Raw genomic sequence first — 23,428 nt, 5'->3', positions numbered from 1 at the left:
GATCGTGTCCTGACTTCCAGGAATGTATCCTGATTCTGGTGTTCTGGAATTATGTGAAAGAAAATATAGCTGTCTACATATGCCATGATTTTATGGCACATATGCCATGACACATAAGTGTCAGTCGTGACTACTTGCTTCCTTATATTTTCTAGAACAATTAATACTTGACCTATAGCTCCCTAATGACCTTTACTTTTTAAATTTTATACTGAATCAGTACAAGAAAATCAGTCTTCAGTATCCTATCACTGTTCCCAGGCAGAAATTCATACAAAGGTACTTGGACGTTCTTGAAGTCATTGGTTTCACATCCTGAAAGCTGCAGAGATTAATTTTGGTTTGTCATTCTTTCATATGCAAAGAGCCTTACTATTATTGTTTTGGTTGTTTGCCATATATTTTAGCTTTGAGACCACTATCAGGTGATGTTGAAGGTTGCCCTTTCTGGGCTTATGGAGATTTTGGACGTTTATCTCTTGCAAAACTTGCTGAAGGTAGTAAGAGGCAACGTTAAGGGTAATGGAATCTGTTTTAGATGAAAGAAATGCAGAGTAAATTCCCAAGAGAGGAAATCCTATAGAAGTTGGAGTGGGAGGCAGATGATTTTTACTGAGAAGAGCTTGAATGGTAAAAGAGTTTGAGAGCTATCAAATAGAATTCTAAATACATGAAGATTCTTTTTGTTACATGAAAAAAAAAAATACCTCGCAAAATAATGTATATAGAAAGGTAAATCTTATATTGGAACATGTTTAAAAAGATTACCTACTCATTTTATTTTCATAAAAGAGACACTGGAAGGATACATAAAAATCTAATAAACAATTTAGAAAAAAAGATGAAAGGGAAGCAGGAGGTATTACAATGCATAGATTTTATATTATCTTGAGTTTTTGAATTATCAGAGAGTCTTATTTTAACATTAAGTGAAATCTAAGTGGTTTGTAAAGGTAGGAAAGATGTAGATTAAATTATTAATCCTTGACTTTCTAGTAGAAATCCACTACTCAGGACATAACTCTTACCGAGATGGAATTAGTTGAGACAGTAACATTTTGAAGGTGAGTACAACTCAAACAGTCTTTGAAGAGCCCTTCAGAGTCATTGAAGGAGGCACTTTGCATGTGTCCACTGCTTTCAGGCCAATGACTTATTGGTCTTCTGCTTCCCTTCCATGGGACTGATGGCTAGGCTGGAAAGGATACAGGCATGGTTGGGTAGGAATGGGCGACTGGGAGGTCTAGGACATTGCCTGCCCAGTGTTCATCGTACTTTCTTTCATACTTGAGTGGTCCTCATGCTTTGCTCTGAGTGGCGATGTATCCCACCAGGAGAAGACTCCATGGTCCATCCTGTCTTGAAGCTGGGTCATGTCCTGTTACATGGGTCTAGCCATAGAATTTAAATGGAAATCATTGCTTTGGCTTCCACAATTCTGGCATAAACTAGAATTGGCCGGCTGATCTCTTTTACCCTCTCCTCTTTCCTTCTTGCCTGGAAGGGACACATGTTGGCTGGAGCTAGAGCTCTCATCTTGTTACCGTCAAGGAAAGCAAGCGCAAGAGAATGGAACCAATTGTAGCCTTGACCTGTCTGAACCACTGAGCCAAAGTAAGCACCTCTCCTTTTACAAATGAGACCAAAAACAGATCATTTATTAATTACATTATTAAGAGCTAACATTTCTTCAGCATCCACCGTGTGTTAGGTTCTTCTCTAGAACCTTCTCCCGTACAAACATATGTAATCCTTACAACATGCCTATGAAATTAATATTACTTTTATGTCCATTTGACAAAGGAGGAAATGCAGGGCTAGCCCACATTAACCCAGGTCCTAAGAGGCAAGAGGGGATTCCACATAGTGATTCACATGTTTCTCCACTGGGCCCCGCTGCGTTCCCAAACCCCCACTGAGGCAGGTGCTCTGAAAGTCACAGCTGGCTGAAATCTGAATAGACCCGGTCCCCAGGGGATAACATGCTAGAAAAAGAGTCCCTCAAGCTGTTACCCCAAATCCTGTGTTCATCATTTTCTAGTTTCCTCTTTGTATCTAGTGTTGCTGCATAGATTTATCTTCCTAATATTCACACACCCCTAGAATGACAGAGATGGAAAAGGAGGAGGGTGTGCAGTGACAAAATGAGTTGGCTTACCCAGAAAACAAGATTTTTTTTCCCGAATGAGACACAGAAGTAGGACTAGAAGGGTCACGTGTATACTGACACGAGCCTCTCATCCTCGTGACATCTGCTTTCTTCCACTTACGCCTTACGCAGGGTTCTAGTCACCCTCCTCGTTCTTGTCGTGAGCAAAGAGAATCACTGAGTTAAATGCCTATTTCCCCATCTGCAGGCGTGATTGGACCAATGACTACTTGGAGAAAAATACCTTCTTCTGTCCCTCAGGAACATTAGACTTGATATTATTTCAAGACACTCGTTGGAGACAACTCCATTCCCCCACCCCTTCCAAACTCCTTATCAACCCCCATTTCTAAAACATAGCTGGCCATGACCACGTAACCCCAAAGACCTTACAAATTATTTAAATCATCTTAAAATATATTGAGCATTAGTTCACGTAAGCTGAGAGAATATTTTATATGCCCTGTACAGATTATTTTGTTGAGGTGCTGGGTGCGCAGGGAGAAAAGTATCACGGAAGAGTAAGTTCTCCAACGTCTGTTTCAGACAGTTGTCAGCAAACAATAATTTCTGGGTACACTGAAAAATTACAAAGGCTCTTTCACATAAGCTACGCCTGGCAACATGAGAGCAGTTGCAACTCAAGGTAACTGTTGGTCATTTCTCCCACGTCTCAATCTGCCATATTTATTTTCCTAAAAACCCTGAATAGTCCATCAACAGGTACAGCCACGGGGAGATGCCTCTGAATTTGGTCCTCCTGCTGCAAACAAAATAGAAATAGAAATTTTTCTAAGAAATAGGTTAGAGATGCATCCATTTGATCATATTTTATAGTCAAAAGGCTTTATATAAAGAAAGAGATGTGATGATAGAACTTACCTTTCCCCCTTGAATACTAAGCTGGTACTTGTTATTTATCAAGGGGCTACAGATTGGCTGGGCTGGGTATGATATTCAATATGGATGGATGTGCATTTCAGGAGTTATTGATTTTATTATAGAACACCCTGGACATGGGAACTAAGATTACGTTTTGGAATTCAAATATGCCAGATTCCAGTTTGAGGGGGGAGGGTAGATGAAGGCAGGAAGAATCAGTGTGGAAAGCTTATGAGGTGGACATGATAACGCAGAAGCATTGATTTGCGCATTATTCATTTGATGAGCCAGAGACTTGAAGGCAAAGAGCTGCGTTGGTTACACTTTCTATTTCCAAGATCGATACTCATTGTAGCATCGCTGTAATTTGGTTCCTTAACATAACATGTGGTCAACTATAGGGTTGGTGAACGTTGGGCTGTCCGTCCAGAAAATACCAAGACGTATTTCTCATCCGTGGAAAAATACATATAAAATTTGAGCAATGTATCATGACAACACTTGCTCTATTTTTATTAAGTTTCTGTCTTCTACACTTTTCCCAAAGAGTCGGTGATAACAAATCATTGATTTGACTCCTTTCTTGCCATTCCTCACAGAGCCATTGCATAGCATACTAATTCTTTCATGCCAATCGAATTCACTGATCTTTTATTTCAATTTTGAATCAAAAATGAATTTCATTGATCCAAATGTTGCGATCTACCATGTTCATTAAAAGCTGAGACCTTGGGGGATCCCTGGGTGGCGCAGCGGTTTGGCGCCTGCCTTTGGCCCAGGGCACGATCCTGGAGACCCGGGATCGAATCCCACATCGGGCTCCGGGTGCATGGAGCCTGCTTCTCCCTCTGCCTGTGTCTCTGCCTCTCTCTCTCTCTCTCTCTCTCTCTCTCTCTCTCTCTCTCTCTGTGTGTGTGTGACTATCATAAATAAATTAAAAATAAAAATAAAAAATAAAAAATAAAAGCTGAGACCTTGTTGACACTTGAAAAAAAAGGAAAAGTCTTACAAGTTTTCGATGAAAGAATTTGGTATTTCAAAGTGTTTACTCAGTTGGTTGAGCATCCAGCTCTTGATTTCAGCTTGGGTCATGATCTTGGGGTTGTCAGATTGGGCCTCCCATTGGGTTCCACATTGGATATGGAGCCTGCTTAGGATTCCCCCCATCTCTTAAAAAAAAACCCACACATGATTGGGATGCCTGGGTGGCTCAGTGGTTGAGCGTCTGCCTTTGGCTCAGGGTGTGATCCTGGGGTCCTGGGATAGAGTCCTGCATGGGGATCCCTGCAGGAAGCTTGCTTTTCCCTCTGTTTGTGTCTCTGCCTCTCTCTGTGTGTCTCTCATGAATAAATAAATTTTAAAAATCTTAAAAAAATAAATAAAACAACAAGTGAAAAAAACAAAAAGTGCTTTGCTTCTACTTCTTCACCATATAATAGGGATTCTTCACCATACAACCCCACTGTGTACTTATCAACATTTAAATATCAATTATGAAAAATACATTCATATGCACAGTATGTAAATTATAAAGATTTCACATAAACATTTAAAAATCTGCATGAATCTTGGTGGCTCACAAAAGCTGATGGAGGGAATAGATCTCAAAGCAAGAAAATAATAAATGCAGCTGATGACAATTCTCAGTCCAAGCAGAAAAACAAAAGTAGCAGCACTCTTCGGCTCATCCTAGTCTCCTGAAACACGGAGACAACAATACTTGTACAGAACCCAAATGTGATGCCTGACCTACAGCAGCCTCTGGCAAACACTGCCCCAGAGTCCCAGTTTTCTGGTTTTCTTGTAACAACATCTAGCAGCGGGGATGCACCTGCAGGCAACCAGAATTCCAGGTCCTCACAGTTTCATTGGTTGACCTCTTAACCTCTTCAATTTTTTAAAAACAGTTTTGAAAGATGGCGCTTCTCCAAACATAAATCACGTCCAGCATTTGGGGCAAAAATCCAAATATGTAAAACTCACAGTGTCTCCTGTGGTTTTGGCTAGAAAGTGTAAAACTAGATAACCAGCAATCTTGCTCCTTCCCCTGATACTTAGCACAGAAGGCAATGAGCCGCTGTGGGAGTCATGGGAAGGAGATGCCAGGCATTTTCAAAATCATGTTTGATAAGAGAGTTTAAGGACTTACCTTGTTTCCGTCCCCATATATCTCTAAATGGACGCTGGGTGATATCTGACAGTTGTGGAAATTTTCCAGGTGACTCATTCCAGTCTGTCTCTTCCCTCCTTCTCCCCCTCTCGTTTTAGAAAGGCCGGCATCACCCCCTGACACTCCTATGCTTGGACCATTCATCTCCAGCTCCACCAACCATTTAGAAGCTACTTGCTGGGTCGTGTTTAATCATGGTGTCTCCACATTGTATCTTACCACGTGATGGTGGCCACAGGGAAAGTGAACCCAGACCAAGGCTGGCTGCACGATATGCAAAGCCTCCAATGATCACCAGCAAGCATTCCCATTTCGTGACAATGGTTGTCTGGAGTAGCCTGTGTGTGATGCTCATGTGCTCCTGATTGTACCCCAAATGGCAGGTCTGACACAAAACTCAGGAGCATAGCATGGGGTAAAAGGAACTCCAACCATGGCTGGACCCTCACTCCCTGGAAGGAATTCAGAACTCAGTGCACCCACTTGTCACAATTCATGGAATTCCAAAGGCGCTTACCTGGAAGTTAACTGGAGACACGCCGGGTACTCATGGCTTTGATTCTTAAGGGTATGATAATATGCAAATAGAGGCTCCCCTAGAAACACATGGTTTAAAAAAGGGAAACGGTAACTTACTGTTGGAGACAAGTTTATTTTAAGATATGCATATTTCAAATGAATTTAAATGTAAGTTGAAATTCCCTATAAATTTTATTAGTTGTAAAATATTAACTTACTGGAGAAACACTTATTGAGCATCTACTCTGTGCTGAGAACAAGCTATCCCTAGGGAAACCATATTTCTTTTAATTTTTTTAAGGGCTTCCTTTTTTGTAGCATAAGGTTTTTTAAAACTAACTTTTTGTATGAAAGTGCAAACTTGGGATCCCTGGGTGGCACAGCGGTTTGGCGCCTGCCTTTGGCCCACAGCGCGATCCTGGAGACCCAGGATCGAATCCCACGTCGGGCTCCCGGTGTATGGAGCCTGCTTCTCCCTCTGCCTGTGTCTCTGCCTCTCTCTCTCTCACTGTGTGCCTATCATAAATAAATAAAAAAAAATTTAAAAAAAGTGCAAACTTACTAAAATGTTGCAAGACTACTCCAGACAGCATAGCTTTCATCCAGATTTATCTAATGTTGTTTACTCCATTTGTTTTATTTTTGGTTTATTGATAGATAGAAGCAGATATAAATAAACACACACAGAGAGAGAGAGAGAGAGAGAGAGAAAGAAAGAAAGAAAGAAAGAAAGAAAGAAAGAAAGAAAGAAAGAAAGAAAGATAGATATGATGGGTAGATATGATGGATGGATAGAGAGACAGGCAGATGGATGTAGGGATGGATGGATAGATATGATAGATATAGATATATAGATACAGATATAGATAGGGATCCCTGGGTGGCGCAGTGGTTTGGCGCCTGCCTTTGGCCCAGGGCGCGATCCTGGAGACCCAGGATCGAATCCCACGTCGGGCTCCAGGATCGAATCCCACGTCGGGCTCCTGGTGCATGGAGCCTGCTTCTCCCTCTGTCTGTGTCTCTGCCTCTCTCTCTGTGACTATCATAAATAAATAAAAATTTTAAAAAATAATTAAAAAAAGATACAGATATAGATAAATATGTAGATGATAGATGTAGGGATAGATGGATATGATAGAGGGATAGATGGGTGGATAGATAGATGGATAGATAGCTATATGGGTTGATATGATAGAGATAGATGCAGATATAGATAAATAGATGATAGATATAGGAATACATGGATAGATATGATAGAGGGATGGATAGATGTAGGGATAGATATGGCGGATGGATAGGTAGCTAGATGGATGTCAAGACATGAAAAGATAGATAGATAGATACGTGGAAGATAGATATGGTGGAGAGATAGATAGCAAGTAGAAATAGATAAATTCACAGATAGATGATTGATAGATATAAATAGATGATAGGCAATTTTTATGGCCTGTTTAAAAGTAAGTATGCTGGCCTTTTAACCCCTTTGTGTTTCGCTATCTCCTTAAAAAAAAAGACCATCCCTGTCTAACTACAGAACACTTCTCAACCTCAGTATATTTCACAATTAATATTATCTATCGTACCGTCTGAATTCCAGGTTTTTAATTCAGTCATATAATGTCTTTTCCACATTTTTTCCCCTCCAGTGGAGGGTCCAGCCTAGGATCTCGGGTCACATTAATTGTCACGTCAGCTTCACCCCTTTCATCTGGAAGAGTATCTCAACTCTGTTTGGGCTCCGGTAACACTGACATTTCAGTGACTACAGGACCCTTTGTAATAAACTGTCATTGTGAGTCTGCTGCTCCTCTGCCCTCTCTCAGCCCTCATTGTACGTGCCAAGCTGGAATATTTCCTAAGCGATGTGTCTTTTTCAGGGTACGTCCAAAGCCCCCCAGTGTATGGATGTATGTCCATCTGTGGCTGGCGATGCTAATGGCGATGACCTGGCCAGGTAGTGTCCAATTTCTCCAAATAATCTCTGTATTTTTACCTTTACCACAAATAATTAATACATGTGGAAACACTCTCAGACCATCCAAATATCATACTCCTCATGGAATCCCCTCCACCACAGATGGGACATTCATCGGGGAGGGATTCCTGCTCAAATTAATCTTGGCATTGATGACAGCAAAATGTTGGTTTTCCTAAGTCATCCTGCCTTCAGCACTGTGTCTCACATTTCACTGGAAACAACATCTCTCCTTTCTTCCACATTCACTTATATTTTTATTATTGGTAGGGGACTCCTGGATTCTTGATGATTTTTCATTCTCTAGTGCCCCAAGATATCTTTGTTTCCTAGTGATAAGCAATGATATGTGTATTTGGGATGTTTATTTTGTTGTTATGCCACGTACCATATATGGGAATGTGCATGTTGATCCTTTAAAACAATAATATATCCAGAAAATAATTTCATATTATTTTCATAATATTTTCATAGTATTTTCATATTATCCATAAAGATTATCCTCATTTTTCACAGCTGCATAGTACTCCACTTGTGTGCACCATGGTTAGTTCAACCACTTGCCCCTATCTGGGCATTTAAAGATCTTCTGGTATTTACCATGACCGACAGTGCCTGCCCAATAGGTCATATCATCAAGGTGTTAACATTTGCCAGTGAAACAGGAAAGGTATCCCCATGCTGTGTTAGCCTGTGTCTCTCACTGAGAGTGAAATTCAACATCTTTTCACAGAAGGGTCATTCAAAGAAAAAAATATTTTCCATGTTAGTCATCAATTTGCGTCTTTGCCTAATTTTTAAAAATCTGTGCCTTTTTTCATTTTTATAAGCCTTTGGGTATTAGGGTATTAGAGATAGTAGCCTGTAATATATTCCAAATATTTTCTCCTCATTTGTCTTTGTTTTTTAGTTTTATTTATGAAATTAGAGATAGTAGCCTGTAATATATTCCAAATATTTTCTCTTCATTTGTCTTTGTTTTTTAGTTTTATTTATGAAATTTTATACCACATGTTTTTTTTTTTTTAATGTAGCCAAATGTTTCCATCTTTTCTTTTACAAATTTTGGTTTTATTACATCTAGATGTGACTCTTAGAAAGCTATTTCCTGGGCACCTGGGTGGCTCAGTGCGTTAAGCATCTGCCTTCAGGTTGGATCATGATCTCAGGACCCTGGAATCAAGTCCTGCATTGGGCTCCCTGCTCAGCTCTGAGCTCTCTCAAGAAAAAAACCTATTATCTCCAACTGATTTGAGATCTAACTTTATCCTACACTAGATTTCTATGGCTCCTTGGGTCAGTTTCTCTTCTTTCCTGTCTCTATTTCATTACTTTTTTTTCTTTCTTGGGCCAGTTCAACATAGTCTTTGTTACAAAGACTTTGCTGTATATTTTGTATATATTTGCTCTATATTTAAAACACACAGTGTGATTAACTTCTTCTAATAGACCTTACTTTTCAGTATAAAACGTGCTTTTTTTGGGGGGCAGCCCAGGTGGCTCAGTGGTTTAGTGCCACCTTCAGCCCAGGGTGTGATCCTGGAGACCCGGGATCGAGTCCCACATCAGGCTCCCTGCGTGGAGCCTGCTTCTCTCCTCTGCCTGTGTCTCTGCCTTTCTCTCTCCCTCTGTATCTCTCATGAGTAAATAAATAAAATCTTTAAAAAACAAACAAAAACATGCTTTTTTTGACGAAAACAGTCAGAAGTTGGTGGGACCTCGCCAATCCCATACTACTGTTGATTTTGAATGCTTTTTAAAAAAATCTGTCAGAGATGCCAGGCTATCCAAAGAGTCCACTGATAATCTCTTGAGTCCATTTTTGTGTGTGTGTGCACCAATAGGAACACTACAGACACACATGTCCTGTATTTGCATTGCAAAAATGAACAGGGCTATCTTGATTTTTCATTACTGGTGACACAAGCTGTTAAATTATCTCCTCTGTAATTGAACTAATGAACATTAGGGCTTTAGATTGAAATGCTCCAGTATCGTCTTTTATAAACAAATGCAGACCCAATGGACAATTATAAGGCTTCCAGATATTGTATCTCCGTCTCAAACAAAGGTAATTTAATGTTCAGTTAATCTCAGGAGGAGGGACAAGCTGTCTCACATAATATCCTCTTACCAATTTATATGTATTGTTGTATCAAGTAATAACTTGATCTGAACTGTAAAAATGAAGTGCATTTTTAGCCAGACAGCATCTCCAAGTAGCCCATATGTCTAGGCCAGATACTTCATAAGAATTTTTAAATGTGTAAGAGATTTTTAGAGCATGTTTCTCACTATAAAATATGGTCTCTTAAAAGCCCTCATCAGTTATTACCATAGCTATAATTGACAACGAATTGTCAGTAAATCATTTTGAAAATTCCCTTGCAGTTAGGAAGTTTTAGTTTTTATTTTTAATTGTTCTAACCAATGCCTCAAAAAAGCTTTCTGATAAATTTTATGTGGACCATGATTAGGAATGCATAAATGCAGTAAAATCCTGACTCATGGACTGTCATGATCAAATCATCCCCCCAAGATATTTTCTTTATGATTTGTGGTTCAAAAAAAATCACACTGTAAGGAAACAAAAACAGCCTATTTCCTAGGCTTCTCAGATTGAAACTGAATTTTATTCTGAAAATATCACAAGTGAATATAAATCATTAATAATTGTCAGTGCATATGGAATTGCCATAACATATCTTTATTTTATAAATATACTTTAATTTTTTTAAATGATAGTGTATTGGATCTAGACATATCATTTTAAAATGTAGTTGTGACATGTAGTCTAATCAGGAAAAATACATTTATAAAAACAAGTTAATCTTCTTAAGCCTATGTCTCATAAAATTGGAAGATCATTTATATGGTATCATAAGTCAATAAGACTATAAAAGAGACCACATTTTCAATTATGCATCTTTTTAGATAGTTTAACTTGTTTAACTCTGGCTAATGAAGCTAATAGATCATAAATTATCATAAGTCAACAGATTTAAAGATAGATCAAAACCAAGTATCTTATGGTATGAGTCTAATCATAGACAATTTAGCTTCTTATTTTTATTTTTTTATATATATTTTTTATTTTTTTAGTTTCTTATTTTTAGTTGTATTGTATCCTATACCCATTTCATATCTTTTTCAACTCATTCTGTCCTCTGGACTGCCATACAGAATGTTCTGGATTGGAATTGAGCAATGGACTTCTGGTTCTGAATCAGTCTCTAATTACCCCCGAATTGCCAATGCTTGGTTTTCTCACCTATAAAGAAAGATGTGGGTTGGTCAACATCCAAAAGAGCAGACTGGATTTTTCTTTAGCTAGAAAAGAGCTACATGATAGTCTTTGATAAGAAGGAATGAAGGCATATCTAGAAACAATATTGATCATGTAGTCTGCACAGAAGCTGCAAAATAATCTAGAGGCATGTGTCCCAAATACCTGCTCCGGATGTCCCTCAAATGTCAAGCTCTTTGCATAGAAATGAAGTTTACCTTGTACATGTGGTCTATGCCTCGGGTTCCTACTCTGTTCCACTGATCTATTTGTCTTGAAGCCAATATTACGCTGTCTTGCTTACTACAGCATGAAAATATCTCTAATATAGATAGTATGAGATCTCCAAATTTGTTTCTCTTTTTCCAAACTTTTTTCCCCCTTTGTCTATTCTACATGTGAATTTTAGAGTAGATTTACCAATTTTAACAAAAGAAGCCTGCTGAGATTTTGACTGGGATTGATTTGGGTAGAACTGAGATGTTGAAACCTACATAGTTTTCGAACCCTTTCCACTTATTTTGATTTTCAAATTCTCTCTGCAGTGGTTTCTAGTTTTCAGTGTATTGGTCTTGCACATTCTATGTCAAAGTTATCCCAAAGTATTTCATACATTTAATGTTCTTGTTATTGATGTTGCTCTGGCAATTTTAGGTTTTGAATGTTCATTGCTGGTATATAGAAATATTATTTCTTTTTGTATATTGATCTTTTATTTTGCGACCCTGCTAAATAATGTAATTGTTCTGGTAGTTGTTTTGTATATTCCATTGGGTTTCCTACATGGATGATCATGCCATATTCAAGTGCAGTTCTAATTCTCCTTTTCTAAATTTGGAATTTTGGTTTTTTTCTCTTCATTGCATTGGCCAGAATCTATGGTACAATGTTGAAAAAAGTTGTGCAAATAGACATGTTTGTTTTGTTCTTATTTTAGGTGGAAGAGTTTGTTATTAAGAATGCTATTAGTTGTAGGGTTTGTGTAGATGCATTTTATCAAATGGATAATTTCTTATTTTGGAGAATATTGTTTTTTATTTTTTTTTATTTTTTATTTTTTATTTTTTTTTTGAGAATATTGTTTTGAAACCAGGAATACACATTGAATTTCAACAAATTGTTTTCTGCAAATATGGAGATAATTAGGGTTTTTTTCTTTTTTAATTGGTTCATAGGACATTGAGTTTGGGTGTTAAGACAACCTTATGTATTTCGGATGATCCCCCTTTGGCCATGACACAGTACCCTTTTAATGAATTTTTTAGATACTTTGATAAACATGCATTTAGAATGTTTGACTGTTAGTGAAAAACAATCTTCCATAGTTTTTGGGTTTTGTGCTCTTTCTCTATTTTTATGCAACAGTATATCCACCATCCCTCCCCACCAGCATATACTGTTGACGGCATGCATTTTAGTTTTATATATAATAAATCCCACAGAAATTCATGTCATTTTTATTTATACCATCATTTTAAATATAGTTAATAAAAAAATCATACAGGTTTCTGAAGGAACTTCTCTACAATCTTGTGTTAATCCAGATATCCATCCAATATTCTTTTCCTTCTGGCTAAAGGAATTTTTTGGACGTTTTCTTGTAAGTGGGTTCTCCAGTGTGGGGCCTGAACTCATGACTATGAGAACAAGACCTGAAATGAAATCAAGAGTTAGATGCTTAAATGATTGAGCCACTCAAGCACCCCTGGACATTTATTATGGTGCAGGTGTGCTGGTCATGAATTCTTCAGGGTTTTATATGCCTGAAAATATATTTTCTTCACCTATACCTACTTTAAAGATATTTTTGCTGGGTATAGAAGTCTAGGTGACTTTTCTTAGTACCTTAAATGTGTTTCTTCCCCATCTTTCTTAAATTGGTACTGACAAAAAAAAATCTAAACTTACTCTTTGCTGATCTATACAAAACATTTTTTTCATCTAGATATTTGTTAAGATTTTGTCTTTATCACTGGTTTTGAGCAATTAGATTCCAATTATATGGGCCTTGGTAAATTTTTTCTTGTACTTCTTGCACTTGGAGTTTGTTGAAATTCTTGGATCTATAGTCTTACAGTTCTTTTTAAGTTTTGGGAATTTCTAGCCAATATTCGATTTTTTTCTGACTTCCTTTTATCTTCCTTTGAGTTTTCTAACCACCCACTTATTAGGATACTTGGTGTTGTATTACAGTTCACTTATTTTCATTTTGTATTCCCTTTTTATCTATATATTTCATTTTTTGGGTAGTTTCTGTTGCTATGCTCCAAATACTCTGATATTTCAATGTAGAAAGTTGTGAATTTTACCACTTTGGAGTTGGGTATTTTTATTCCTATAAAAATTCATAGGCTTTCCTGAGGTGCCTGGCTGGCTCAGTCAATTGGGCGTTTTGCCTTTGGCTCAGGTTGTGATCTTGGGGTCCTGGTATCAAGCCCCACATTGGGTCTGCTTTTTGCTCTCCTCCTGCCACTCCTCCTCTCCCTTTTGCTCTATCTCAATTAAATAAATAAAACCTTTTTTTTTTTTAAATTCAAAGGCTTTCTTTTTTGGGATTTAGTTATTTGGAAGGAGATTTATCTCTTCTAGTCTTGTTTATCAGGTTTGGTAGCAAGACCTGAGCAGTGCTCAGGCTGCAGAGAATGATTTCCCCCTTACTAAGGTAGAAACTTCCTCAGTACTTTATGTAATGTTTTAAATACATGGGATTTTTTTTTTTCCTTCTGGGCAGCAGAATCAGGCACTGTTTACACTCCTCTGTAAACACTGAACAGTGTTCTAATTCTTTGGATGATTGGGTCCCATCCTTAGGTAATATGTATGCACTGTATTGGTTACATAAATGCATTGATTAGTAATTTGCTAATTACTCAAGGAAGGCACTCTGCAGTTCTTTTGGGTTCTCTATGCAGCTGTCTTTTCTGCAAACTCTGTCCTGAAAATTCTAACAGCCTTGTTCCCTCCACTCTGAGATCCATCACCTCAAACCAGGAGTCTTCTGGTTCTTCTTAGGTTCGCCTTCTTGCACCGCTACCTAGAATCTCTCTTGGTGCAGCAGACGTTCATTTCTTACCTATCTTTCTGGAATAAATGTCATCCACTGATATCCAATGTCTTGAAAACCCTTGTTTTACATATTGTTTTGTTTTGGTTTGTTTTCTTCTGTCAAGAGGGTGATTTCCTATTTGTTACTCCTTCTTAATCAGATGTACAAGTCTTAGGTCAACTTTCTACATCCAAAGTCATGTGATTTCTTCTTATGAGAAAATCTGTAATATGTGCTTATGAGAGACATTGAGAGCATTTTTTTTATATACCAGTAATTTTGTTGCCTGGCTACTTTCCCAAATGCAAAGGTGCATATCTGCTATCGTCTTCAGCCCAAGTGAAACAAGTTCACACTGGCTTTTCGGTAATGGAGAAGCAATGCAGCTCGGTGGTTAAAAGGCTACATTTTAGAGCCAGAATCGATCAGTTTGTATCATGGCTGCAAAATTCACCTGCTCTGTTCCACTGGAGAAATTACCAAAACTTTCCATGCCTCCATTTTCTTATGCATAATGTAAGGATGACAATAATGCTGCCTTTATGGGACTGTGGTAAGAACCAAATGAGCTAACATTTGTAAGACACTTGGAATGGTGGTTGGCACAGAAGCACCATATGTGGTTGTTAAAACAAAACAACAAAAAAAAAAGTAAATGGTAACTCCAAAAAGGAATTATAAATGTTGCAGTGAAATAATGGGAAAGTACTATCTGTGATTTCAGGAACCATTATGTAGACAAATAGCTCTCTCATTCCAGTTGTAATGGTTTTATCAATAAATTATGCTTAAATCTTTTATAGCACTATATCACATCAGTATTTTTTTAAATGGGTCATCCTGACAAGATTGAAATTAAATCATTAATCTTATTTTTAATTCAGAATTCTAATGATACTTGCTACTAAATACATAGAGTAATTATCAGCCCTCCAGCCACTAACAAAAAAAAAGTTTTTTTTTTCTTTTCTTTTTTAGAGGACATGGATAAACATGTGTTTAAAAGGGGAATGTTAAATGATGTGATGGAAGAATTAGGTTAGCGCCCAGAAACTCAAATTTGAGTGGATTCAAGAGAGCATCTTAGGAGTCTCTCTTTGAAATTGGACCTACGTCACATGTTTTTTGTTTTTTCCCCAGGAAGGTAAGACAGAGTGACCAGTGTCCCCAACTGTGATGCCACAATCCAAATGTGGGAAGAGGTAGGGGTTGCCTTTTGATTACCCAATCATTTTTCGTCCTGAACGCTTTCTCATATGAAGCTTCATCCCACCACGTCCTTTGCTTCTTTATAATCCTCGCTCAATGTTTATAGTACAACATTATTCTAATTCAGAAGGCATATGGATTTAGGGCAAACGTTAGTTTTTTTGCTTTAGATCAGATGATCAGAACTGGGCACATAAGTTAGGAAAGCATAGTCCTATGATAGGACACGTATTTGCATATTTCATGTTGTTTGCTTTCTGCAAGGCCGCTTGACTTGGAGCCAGGAACCCAATTCTGGGCTGAATTAAGTTCTGATTCACCCATCTCAAGACCCTGGTCATTAAATGCGACATGAATTAAGTCAGGGAGGGAGGAAGGCAGGTGTGCCTTTGGAAGTGTTTCCCTTGGCTTTGTGTATGTACATATTCCAGAAATCCCTTTCCTATGTGTTTCCCTCATCCCGTATGAGTCTGCAGAGGGATTAGGAGGGTAGGAGCCGTCATTTTGCAGACCATGCGTGTCACCTCTGACTTACTGACTCACCTCATTGGTGAGAAGCCGCGCTGTGTGCCTCACTGTCCCGGGCTCCTCCTCGAGCCTCTGCAGTGCACAGGCTTGTGATGCATGTGCAGCTCCACGATGAGGAGCCCTGGGTTCTGCAGGATGCTTTGCCACAACATTAGAGGCAACAGTAATGCACGCAAGTTTCTGTGCATCTTCCCTCATGCTTGTGACCTGCAGCCTGCCGGGATCTCTTCCCCTTCACATCGCTTGTCCCTCCGTGACCACCTGCTCTGTGGTCTTCAAGCTCTGGCTTCAGGCACTAGGAGGGCAGCCTGTGCAAGTGTGCCCGGACCACTTCCACAACTGTGTAAGGTCAAATATCTGCAACAAATAAAAACATGTCCTCCAGGGATTGTGCTTCCATGATAGCACCTGGGGTGATTTGCAGGATCTGGGGGAAAAGGTAGGCAGGCGGCGCAGCAAACGCATAAATACCATGAATACGTGTGAGGCCCGAGCACTGACGATAAACACCTTCCTTGCAATGTGTGGGAACTTGGGCCTTCTGTGAACCACAGATATCAAATAAAGGTATTTTATCAGAGTGGATCTTTTTCCTTCCAGGATTTGTGGAGACAAATGATTACCAGTGACGTATCAGCTGGGATGCTCTAGCTGAATGATGAACATAAGGAGAAATGCTTTTAAGCATCTGCAGAATGTTGTTTTGTTTTTACATCCTAGGTCATTTTCTTTAGGTACGAGATAGTGAAGAATAGGACTTTTCTTCCCACTTCTTTTGAAAGTAGGCATAACACGAATGCAATCATGGCGTTTGCAATGTTTTTTAAGAGATAGAGATTAGTGAGAACAAATCCCTTTAAAGATGTCTCTTGTTCTGAACCCCTGAAAAGAGATAAAAAATAAATAGCAGTGCCAGTCTTTCAATAAAGTGGCTGAGACTAGAAGGCACCACATTGCCCTCACGGGAATCCACATTGCCCACAGGGAGCCGCCCCCGGCTGGGATTCAGAAAGGCAGATCCCTTGCTTTCTGGTTGTTCCAAAGTTGCTCACCCCTCCCTGACTCGCTAGCCATGCCTCTTACCTCCAAACACAGGTGGAGGGTTTGATATACACCACACTCGCCTGACAAGCGGCACAGCTACTAGGATGTGTACAAATGGGATTCCCAAACTGTCCAGGTTTCAGGAAATAGTTTCCCTTGAAGTGGTGGTTCTCGAATCCTAATGGATGCACGAGTCACCCCGGACACGTGTCCAGGTGTAGATTCTGTGCCCAGCACGCATTTGGTCCTGAAATGGATCTCCTGCAAGCTCCCGGGATATGAGAACTTGACTGGTCCAAGAATGACACCTCCCAGAGCAAGGCCTTAATGACCACACATTAAAGGCCATAAAGAATGAAAGATCCATAAATTCCTCAGCTACCTGTCTTTTGAAGCAAGGGGCATGGTGACTAAATTATAAAGACCTTAGCATTTACGCGATGTATTTATCTGCTCATGTGAGGTGTCACCGCCTTTATGAATGTTTTTTAATTTTTCTCACCGACTTTGCAATAAAGGATGCATGATGAATCGCCTGGATGGTTGCTTTTCTTTCTTTCTTTTCTTTCTTTCTTTCTTTCTTTTTTTCTTTCTTTCTTTCTTTCTTTCTTTCTTTCTTCTTTCTTTCTTTTTCTTCTTCCAATTACTGACTTAGATGTGCATTGCACGGCTTTATTTGTAATTGATGGTAAAATGTGTACCTGTATTCTCCAATGAAGGAGCCAATTTATCTACCTATCACATAAGGAATATTCAAGACGAGGTGATAAAAGGAATGGTCACAAAACGTGCTTGATTTCAAGACACTCTTTGGTTATGCCCTGACACCCCGAAGTGAAATGGAAATTTAGCAATAATCTTATGAATTCAAAGCCCAGACCACGTGGCGTCCTGAATTACAAAGTAAGGCTATTTTGACACGGAACAAATTAACAGCTGAAGCCTAAAAAGCTCCCAACAGATTGGCCGTAGAAAAGCAAAGGGGAAGAAAAGTAATGTGTTTACAAAAGACAGGAGACAAAACAAATTCAAAACCAAGGCTGACATTTAGAAATAAGATAACAGATTAAGAATAAAAAAATGTATCAAGTCCAGGCTGCTTCCGTAATCTGTTGGTTTACATTTAAAAATAAAACCCTCATGAATTCCCCAAATTGTTTTATGTAGATGGACGTTCACCTTTTTTTTTTCCTTTGAAAATATAATAATGCTGATGGGAGGCCTGTGTTCTCTCTAATACTTTGGAAGCAGCTGGTAGTAGCCACGAGATTGACAAAAATCATTTTTTTTAAAGGGAGACAGTATTCAAATCTTTGATCATTGAATTGAGGATGTTATTAATTGATTCTCCTTTATTCGTCATTAACAGAAAGAGTAAATCATCTAGGATGTGTAAATATAAGTATATATGTATATATTTTTTTTCTTTTTTAAGGACAAACAGAAAAAAGACTCCAGGATGACATCCATTTTTAGGATGTGGGTGTGAGGGTAAGACTTGAGGATTGTAGACGTGGTGGGAATTGTCGCTTTCCTGGGATGACCTCACCCAAACCTCGGGTGGGTTTGAGCTGTATCTTTCCATTGTAATGTCCTGCTTAATACCCCAGGTCCCTTCTACAATGGTTTCTACTCAAGAAGTCTGGGATGGGACCTGAGACTTCACGTTTTTTTGTTTGTTTGTTTGTTTGTTTGTTTGTTTGTTTGTTTGTTTTTAAAAGCAAGTTTCCGGGACATGTCACATTACCAGTCTAGAGACCACAGTTTGAGAACCGCTGCTTTAGATCCTAACCTCTCCCAACTCATTGCTTCCAATTTCCTACCCTCTGTGCAGGAATTAATTCCCAGTTAGAAGGTCTCGGTTTTTCTCGTCTTGTGCCATTGCTCTTGTGCGCATTGCTTTACAAATGTGTGTTCCTGAATTTAGAAAATCCATTCAGAAAAATCGTATTTGCTTTAGAAACACATGGATCTGAGCCTACCTGTCAAAGAAAGAGCATGTGGAAAAATTCCCAGAGGTTCTTGTCACCATTTAAGAAAGACAATAGTGAAGATTTGGTTACGTGTTAAAGGGAATCGATGTTGCCTCTTCTCACATTCCCACTTTTGGTATGAAAATGTTTCATGTTTAATAAAGTTGTCTGGTGTGACTCCAGGCCTCGGCAAGAACAAGTTCTACACCTGTTGGCCCCAGAGAATCCTAATCAGGGCTTATATCCAAGAAATTGCCCACCGGAGCATCATTGCTCAGGAAAAGCCCGATGCCATTCATCTGGGACTGTGGAAATGGCTTGTCCTTATCAAGACAGATTTGCTAGAGTTTTGCTCTTTTACAGCAATGGGACGTTTCCCAGATGGGGACAGGAATAGTTCATCAGGGAAGGAAACTCTACTAGTCTCCTATTGCTCCTGTATCCAGTCGCCGTGAAACTACTTGGATGGAAACAACACGAATTTTGTCATCTTCCTGGAGGTCTGTTGTCATTTCTGGAGGTCAAGATTCCACCGTGGGGTCTCCCTGGGCTAAAATCAAGATATTGGTAGGATCGGATAATCCGGGGTATTCGAGCCCCTACGTTTCCCAGCAGATTCTAGGCGGTTTTGACAGACTTTTGAAAATAGCCCGTGGATTTGTTTGTGCCACTTTATCTCATCCGCTCATGTTTTGCCTGCTTTCCACCTCGTAAATGGTGCTCCATAAATCCATTAAGGAGCAAATTGGCAAAATTAGAGGCCGCTTCTCACTTTTCACTTTATTGGATTTCTTTCTGGTTGGGATGCTGCTGAGAACCAACAGCGTAGAATTCTCTTCACTCCTATTTTCAATCTTTCTCTCAAAGTTCTCACCATGATGATCTGAGAAAATGCGATACAGATGCACGAATAGTGAGCCATTGAGATTTAGCTTATTTGACGTTCCTCAGATATAATCATGGTTACTTAACACATTCCCGTAGAACCTTGCAATTACTCCTGGGGAAAAATGCTTTTGGGTATATATGCATTATTAATCACCAACTGTGCTTTTTAACTGTTTTCTTCACTTAATACCTTCCAAGTTTCCTTCTTGTCAGTTTAGATCTATGTCGCTATTAGAATGGGTTCAGAATATCCTGTTATATGTCTGTGCACCTGTATATACTGAGTACATAGGCCCTCTTCCATGACTCTCAAGGAGTTCTTGACATACTTATAAAATACAATATCTTCATATTTTTAGGGAAAAAAAAAGTTGTCTCCTTTATGTCTCAAAACTCACTTGCAAAACCTACCGTGTTTGTCCGAAAGAACTCTCAAGCATTTCTTCAAGTTAATACTTGGATATTCTGAATGAATTTGCATTAACGTGTTTGCAGTGGAATTTATCTTTACGATTTAAGTCTTTCTGGACCAGCATGCTCTGTGTCTATTTAGTCAGTGCTTTCTATTAAATCACATCTATTTTGTTTTTAATGTCCTTCCACTGAGTTTAAGAAATCTATCTTTCTTGGGGCGCCTGGGTGGCTCAGCTGTTGAGCGGCTGCCTTTGGCTCAGGTCCTGACCCTGGGGTCCTGGGATCAAGTCTCACATCAGGATCCCCGCAGGGACCCTGCTTCTCCCTCTGCCTGTGTCTATGCCTCTCTCTCTGTGTCTCTCATGAAGAAATAAATAAAATCTTTAAAAAAAAGATATCTTTCTTCCTATAGGTATAGACTTTCTCATTGATAATATTCCTCTCTTTCTTGATGTTTGTCACTATTGTGCAAACAACACTGCAGCATTATGTTTCCTACCTGGTTACGGTTAAAACCTGAAAGCCATATTGACTTTCTGTTTTAATCCGGTCAACAGTAACCATTTTTTAAAGACGCTTACTGTTGCCTCCCTGGGTTTCATAATGAAGTTGCATAATTTTGGATATTTCTTGGATTTTAAGCTGGCCCTTGTGGTCTGCTATCAGGCCATCTTCAGATATCAACGATTTGCCTCCTCCTATCAAATGTGTCCCATTATCTTTTTTGATGGAAAACTATAAAGAAAACGGGGGTGAGAATTCTTATCATCGCCTTGATTGAGGTTAAGGGAAAATGTCTAGGGCTTCACCGTTAGCATGACTCGACTTTTGCAGTAATGATTTTTTTAATAGTGGGAGGAAATGTCTTTCTCTTGCTGTTTTAGTAACAATGTGTAGTAGGTGTGGATATTGAATTTTATCAAATTCATTAGTGTTTTCTAATTTATGGAGAAAACTGCTTATTCTTTCTTTGGTGTCCACTGACACAATGAGTTATATCCTTGGATGTCATGTTGACCTGCCTTGCGTTCCTGAAAGGAACCTTATTTGTTAATGACATACTGCTCTGCTATTGTCCTAATTTCTTTGTTCTTGGAAAATTATAAATGCACAGGAATCTTGTGCTTCGTCAGAACTTAAAACAACTCATTGCACTTATGGCATCATCCTCTGGCAACATTCTCAAAAATTTTTGGAACCGTTGGTCTAAGATTGTTACCTCTTTTTGAGCCAGTTTTGACAATTTATGTTTTTTCAAGAATTGTGCATCCTCATTTCTAAGTTATAGATATGATAATATATATTATATATATGTCAAGGTATATTCACATTACATACATATCATCTATTTTATGTATGCATAAAACATGGATATGAAACAATAAAGAATAGGATTTTCTTCATATTCTATATATAAATATATATCTTTCAAAGGTATTAATTTCTCTATATTTGATTATGTATAATTTTTCACTCATTTTGGATCTCTGTAAGATTTTTAAATGCTGTTCATAGCTATACACTTGCCATTACATTTTATTTGTTTTGTGGAAAATCCTGTCTAGCGTGATTTTATAAAAATACACTTTCCTCTAATCCATTCGATTCCACTATTATTTAGATTACTTCGTTTGCATTTGTTCTGGTCTGTCTTTAAAGTTCTTAAATGAAGTCTAAGTTGCCTGTCTTCATTTATTTTTAGCAATGCATTAGTTTAAGGCTATGCTATTTCCCTGGAGCCCAACATGGCCAGCATGCTCTAAGCTGAAGATAAACTTCTCACACTGTTGACTTTTGATCTGGTGATGCAATTTTAATATTAATATTTAATGTTTAATGTTCCCTTCAGCCTCACCTCCTCCTTATCCTCCACATTTCTGCCAGAAACTTTAACCACGTTCTAATCATCATGGCTCATACACTAAAATTCTCCATGACGTGCAAAACATCCTTTCAATTCTGTAGGATGGTGTCCTCTGTCCTTTCCGACCTGACGTGTCCTACTGGTTGACCTTGGAGCCCTCCACCTTCAGCATGAATCCTACCATCAAGACTATAGGAAACAAATTTGATTCTTTGGAAATCACAAAACCACAAAATCTCCGGCCCACCTTTCCACACTTTGCTTTCATTCCTTCTCTTCCTTTCTGATCATTTCCATTCCCTTCCCTTCCCTCCCGTCAATGTCACCCCGACGCCTAACACAGAGAAGATGACGATCCATTTTTGCCAAGTGATCAAAAGCGTATGATTGCCTACCTCACGCCATCACGTTTCATGGTTTTCTTCCTCTCTTGACACAATTTCAGACCCACTCATGTCTCACATATTCTTCCCTCAAGGTACAGATAATGAGTAGATAATCCAAATCTCATGATCACGCCATTCCACAGCCTTTTTACCTCAGTAATAATTTAACTCCCCCCCAGGGCAGGGCTAATCGAATTTTGCGAATTTTGTCAGAGCGGCAGACATAAAATATCAGAACCAGACTCGTGTTTGAGGCTGCCAAGTCCCCACATCACAAGGAGGCAAAGCTCAGCCCTGCAGGTACTAGTGTGAAGACGTCATGAAGGTGCACACAGAAGGTGTCCATGCCCCTGAAACAAACCCAGTATTCTCTCCATTTCCCAATATCTGATTGCCTCTCACTTCCCATTCACACACCTTTGCTCTGTCATTGATTCCTGCTCCCCTGAACATGTGCTGCCAGCAGTCCACGGCTGCTGGGTTGGCTACACCATGGCCCCACTGTATGAGGCAAACCAGAAAAACCCTGTCAGGGGAAAAAACAAGGCAGCACTCACACCTTCCAACCAAGAAAGAAATGATCAAAATATGCTAACAGGCAGTTTTAAGAAACACAGTTAAAGGCAAAACCAACACCTTTACCTCTTGCCAATTGGGGTAGAAATTGGAACCATTTTGGAGGAAAGCCTTCCAGCTAATTGCTTTAGAAACTCTCTCTAGGTGTTCATAGCATGGACTGGTCATCATGTTTGTGAGGAGCATGGCCCATCTCCTGGAAACCCATGATGTCACAAACATGCCTCTTGTGATGTCATCGAGAGCTGAGACTTAGCTCAGTTGACTGGTGAGAGGTGGGTGTGAGCCACAGTGCTGTCTAACCCAGAGGGAGGTCAGGAAGGTGACAGCTTCCCTGCTCTGGGGTATGTTCTAAAGAAATGATCATTACGGGATCCCATAAGCATACTCCACTCCTCCATCCCATTGCCAGTGGCAGAGATCTGTGGAGGCACAGAAAGCTCCGTGTATGGATGGAGGAGGGGTCTAAGATTTGATAGTCTAGTCTAGATGCTCATCAAAAATGCCCATATTGAGCTC

This window comes from Nyctereutes procyonoides, unplaced genomic scaffold, assembly GCF_905146905.1.
Source record: "Nyctereutes procyonoides isolate TBG_1078 unplaced genomic scaffold, NYPRO_anot_genome, whole genome shotgun sequence".
In the NCBI taxonomy this organism is placed as follows: Eukaryota; Metazoa; Chordata; class Mammalia; order Carnivora; family Canidae; genus Nyctereutes; species Nyctereutes procyonoides.
The sequence above is the reverse complement of the archived record's forward strand: the minus strand, read 5'-3'. Positions refer to the sequence as shown.